Source organism: Hypanus sabinus, chromosome 25 (assembly GCF_030144855.1).
Source record: "Hypanus sabinus isolate sHypSab1 chromosome 25, sHypSab1.hap1, whole genome shotgun sequence".
NCBI lineage: Eukaryota > Metazoa > Chordata > Chondrichthyes > Myliobatiformes > Dasyatidae > Hypanus > Hypanus sabinus.
The window spans coordinates 35,357,104-35,362,591 of record NC_082730.1 but is presented as its reverse complement, the minus strand read 5'-3'; positions in this window follow the sequence as shown (position 1 = coordinate 35,362,591).

Below are 5,488 nucleotides of genomic sequence, written 5' to 3'. Positions count from 1 at the left end.
TTTTTTCAGATTATTTACATAGGGCAAGTCTTCTCCCAGAAGTATCCAGTGCATGAAGTGAAGCTATTTTCTGTAAGAGGTAGCTATCCCTAGTGTCAAAAATGATGGGGTTGCTCATAGATTGGGGGATTACTTCAACAAGCACCTTCTGCCACAAAAGGCGGGATTTCCTGGAGACCATCTATTTCAAATCATCTTCCCATTCCCATTCCCATTCTCGTTACTGTCATAGCGAGGCCACACACAGTCTAGAGGAGCCCCATCCACTCCCTCCTCCCCCATTAAATAGCACATTAATGTTTGATCAAGCACAGCTTAAAAGTAAACTTTCAGAAGGCAAAAGATATGATCATTAGTTTAATTTACAGTCCAAAAGGAACAGCGTGTGAAAGAAACAGATGTTCATCTGACATAAAGCAGGTTGTAGATGGAAAAGGTAGATATTACTTAATTATAGCCATCTTACCTATTAATGCACAATGTTAAAGCATGGATGTCTGACAACATCAGGAGACAATTCAAACATGCCTTCACTCAAGACTTGCGCTCTGCACAATGCTTCTCTTTCTCTTCCATCGTGCAGGTGCAATCACAGCTGGAAAGTGAGAAGAAAAGTTGGGTTCCATAATATTGATCCACGTCCAAAGAATGAAAAAGAAGATGGAATGCTTAAAGCACCACATTATTCTTACAGTCCCTGTCAGATTTTAGGAAAAGTGCCACCCAGCCGGCTTATAGAATGCGCCCACAAACAGAAATTCGATAACCACATTTGCTTGTTTGCAGGATTGCTCAGGTACAGGTGCTCGACAAAACTTTGCAGGGCCTGAACCAAAAAATATGTTGTGGAGCAACGAGTCACTCTCACGAATGTATTTTCTGGTAAGACGGAGAAATATTTGTAACCTGCTGCTGTGGAAGAGAGGTAAAACTGTTTATCTCCAGGGTTGTGTATCTTTCTCTGTCTCTTTGTTGCACTCTCTCTGTTATTTATACTGTCACCTTCCCTACATTATTTTCACATGACTTGCAGATCCCTGCAAGTAGCTGAGATCTAATAGTATTATGCCTAAGACATCCTTATACTCAATTAATACTTGAATTGCCTTTGTGGTGCTATCACGAGCAAGTCCAGAAGACACATTAGCAGATTTAGACCATTCAGCTCATCGAGTCTGCTCCACCATTCAATCGTGGCTGATTTCTTTTCCCTCTCAACTACATCCTCCTGTCTTCTCCCAGTAACCTTCAGTGCCCTTATCAACCTCTGTCTGAAATATAGCCAATGACTTGGCCATTGCAGCCATCCGTGACAGTGAACTGCACAGATTCTCCACCGTCTGGCTAAAAGATTCCTTGCTCTAAAGGGATGTCCTTGTATTCTGAGGCTGCTCCCCCTGGTCCTAGACTCTCCCCTATTGGAAATATCCACGTCCACCCCATGTAGGCCTTTCAATGTCCAGTAGATTTCAATGAGATCTACTCCCCCATTCTTCTAAATTCCAGCAAATACAGGCCCTGAGCCACACATTAACACTTTCATTCTTGGGATCATCCTTTGGACCCTCCCCAATGGCAGCACATCATTTCCCAGGTAAAAGGACCCAGAACCGCTGGCAGTGTGGTCTGACCGATGCCTTGTAGAGACTTAGCATTACATCTTCATTTTTTCATTCTAGTCCTATCAAAATGAACACTAACATTTGCCCTCCTCGCCCCTGACTCAACCTGCAAGTAAACCTGCATCCTGCACTGGGAGGCAGAAACCTCCAGTCTCTGAATTTGCCTCTCATTGAGAAAATAGGCTACACCATTCCCCTTCCACCAAAGTGCATGGCCGCTGTATTCCATCTACCACTTCTCCTGATCTCAACCTGTCCAAGTCCTTATGCAAACTCTCCGTTAACTTAAGTGCCCTGATCAAATCTGGATCAATACAGAACACCCAATCCAGTATTGCCATTTTCCAACTGGGCCCAACTACAGCCTGTTGTGAAAATAGAGCATTTCAAAAAGTCCTTCTCTTGGGGTACAGCACCAAAATGATCTTCCCAACCCTCCTGCGTATTAAAATCCCCCACGACCATCATAACCTTGCTGTTTTTATGTGCTTTTTCTATTCCCTGTTGCAATTTGTACCCCACATCCTGGCCACTGTTTGGAGGCCCATATACAGTATATTTTCCGGCACATCTTTTCTTAGATAATAGGCCCAAAAGACCCTTCTAACACTTGCAGTTTCGTAACTCCATCCATAAGAATTCTCTATCTTCTGATCTTTTGTCACTTCTTTCTAAGGATTACCAACAAAGCCACGTCACCGTTTGCCCACCAAGCGTGTCCTTGCGATTCTTTGTGTATCCTGGGATATTAGTTCCTTGCTGTAACCTGTTCTCAATCACATCTCAGTGATGTTATACAAGAGCAATTACCTTATTTCGCATAGTCATGCATTCAAGTATAACACCTTCAGTCCTGTATTTACCACACATTTGCTTCTCATGTTGCCTTAAGTTAAATTCCTATCCTTTCAAAACTCTTTGTCTTTATTTCTCATTCTGGTGACTTCCATACCTCTCCTGCACTCTTCTTCCCTTTAATCCATATTTTTCTAAGCTGTTGAATCCAGCCCCAACTATTTATTTTAAAGACCAATCCATAAGCTTTAGTTGTACGATTCGCCAGGATCCATCATGGTTCAGGTGGAGCCCCTCCCATTAGAACAGCTCCCTCCTTATTTTCCCTATGGGGAAATCCTGCCTGACAAATCTGTTTGAATTATTTCAGGAAATAACAGGCAGGATAGACATAGGAGAGTCAGTGGATGTTGTTTACTTGGATTTTAAGAAGGTCTTGGCCAAGGTGCCATACACGAGGCTGCTTAACAAGATAAGAGCCCATGGTTTTACAGGAAAGACACTGACACAGATAGAAGATTGGCTGAATGGCAGGAGGAAAAGAGTGCGAATAAAGGGAGCTTTTCCTGGTTGGCTGCTGGTGACTAGTGGCGTTCTGCAGGGATAAGTGTTGGGACCACTCCTTCATGTTATATGTCAATGATTAGGGTGACGGTACTGATGGCTTTGTGGCCAAGTTTGTGGACGATATGAAGATATGTGGAGGGTCAGGCAGTGTTGTGGAAGTAGGAAGTCTGAAGAAGGACTTTGACAGATTGGGAGAATGGGCAAAGAAATGGCAGCTGGATATAGTATAGGGAAGTGGTTTAGTCATGCACTTTGGTAGAAAGAGTAAAGGTGCAGGCTGTTTTCTAAACAAGGAGAAAATTCAGAAATCAGAGGTGTAAAAGGATTTGGGCGTCCTTTTGTAGGATTCCTCGCAGGTTTACTTGCAGTTTAAGTTAGTGATAAGGAAGGAAAACGCGATGTTAATATTCTATCAAGAGGACTAAAATATAAAATCAAGACTTTATAAGGCATTGGTCAGACTGCACTTGGAGTATTGTGAGCAATTTTGGGCACCTTATCTAAGAAAATATGTGCTGACATTAGAGAGGGTCCAGAGGAGATTTGCATTAATGATTCTGTGAATGAAAGAGGTAACGTATGAGGAGCGATTGATACTCTGGGCCTGTATTTGCTGGAGATTAGAAGAATTAGGGGAGGATCTCAATGAAACCTCTCAAATATTGAAAGGCCTGAATAGAATGGATGTGTAAAGGATATTTTCTATAGTGGGGGAGTCTAGGACCTGAGATCACAGCCTCAGAATAGAGGGATATCCATTTAGAACAGAGATAAGGAATTTATTTAGCCAGATGGTAGAGAATCAGTGTAATTAATTGCCACAGATGGCTGTGAAGGCAAATCTTTGGGTATATTTAAAGTAGAGGTTGATAGGCTCTTGATTAGACAGGATGTCAAAGATTACAGAGTTTGAGCCCGAGTCCCTCCAGCTACCAAATACTTGCAGCAGATGAGGGAACGAAGAGGCTGCAGAGTGGATGAGATGAAAAACATAATGTAAATGATCATATCTGATCTCACTGAATAACCTCAGTGGCCTCTTCATTAGGAACGTCCGTACACTTGATTGTTAGTGCAAATATCTAACCAACCAATCATGTGGCAGCAACTCAATACTTAAGAGCGTGCAAATATGGTCCAGAGGCTCAGTTGTTCTTCAGTCCAAACAACGGGGAAGAAATGTGTTCTAAGTGGGCTTAACCGTGGAATGATGGTTAGCGCCAGATGGATTGGTTGGTTTGAGTATCTCAGAAACTGTCGATCTACTGAAGTGTCATGGACAACAGTCTCTGGAGTTTGCAAAGAATATTGTGGGGAACTATATATATACACACACACACACATACATACACACACAGTGCATGGCAGTTCTGTGGATGAGAATGCCTTGTTAATGAGAGAGGTCAGAGGAGTATGGCTAAAGTAGTTCAAGCTGACAGGAAGTCAACTGTAACTCAAGTTACCACATATTACAACAGGGGTTTGCAGAGGAGCAAACCTGAATGCATAAGTGGATGGGCTGCAGCAGCAGAAGTCCTTGGTGGCTCCACTCCTGTACCTAATAAAGAGGTCACTGAGTGTATCTGGACCACTTCCACTTACACTTCTTGTGATCTTACTCTTCTGCATGTTTCTCAAATGGATATGCAATGCATGATCATCCAATCAATCTGGAACACAGCACTGACAGTGCAAATTTGCAACCTGAAGATTTACACGGACAGTAATATTTTAAAATTTGATATTCTTATAATATAGGAAATGACATTTCTATTTGAATTAACAGGGCTCAGTAAAATATATCAGATATTAACAATTTCTACCCTACTAAACCTAACACTGGTGCAGGTGGTAGCAAGCCATACTTGATTTTATGATCTTTGCTATCTCAGTGCTGTGTTTATGGATTTGTCTTTTTGATGTCTGTTCAGCTGGCTGTAAACTTTCACAAAGCAGGTTCTAAAGGAAACTATTTAACATTTAAGCCGATTCAGATCGGTTGATCATTGATTCATTGTCTATAGGATTTTGAATATTTCAAGGTTCATTCTATAGGTAAAGTATGTGTATACAACTCTGATATTTGTCTTCTCCAGAAAGCCATGAAATGCACAAGAAGTAAAAGAGCAAAGCTGGCGGACCCCAGAATCTTCAACATAAACAATACTTGTTTATATAAATATCATATCTTCGTTAGAAAACAATATCTTTGGGTGCAAAGTATTTTAGCATATTCCGTACCATCAGGAAACTATAAACTATTTAATCCTGGGAATATTTTGTGTCATACCACAGGAGGGCGCTGTAGCCCGGTGGTGAAAACGGAAAGCACTCGCGTCTGCCACCTTTTACAGGGAAAAGTAAATAATTCGAAGTTATCAGTTTCTACCAGAGTTCCAGTTTGACCCTGCAATTATTGTGTAGAACTGAATCAACCATTGTTTATTAACAAAGGATTTGTGTCCCTGAGAATTTTCTCGTTGGTGCTTTAGAAGAACTTTGTG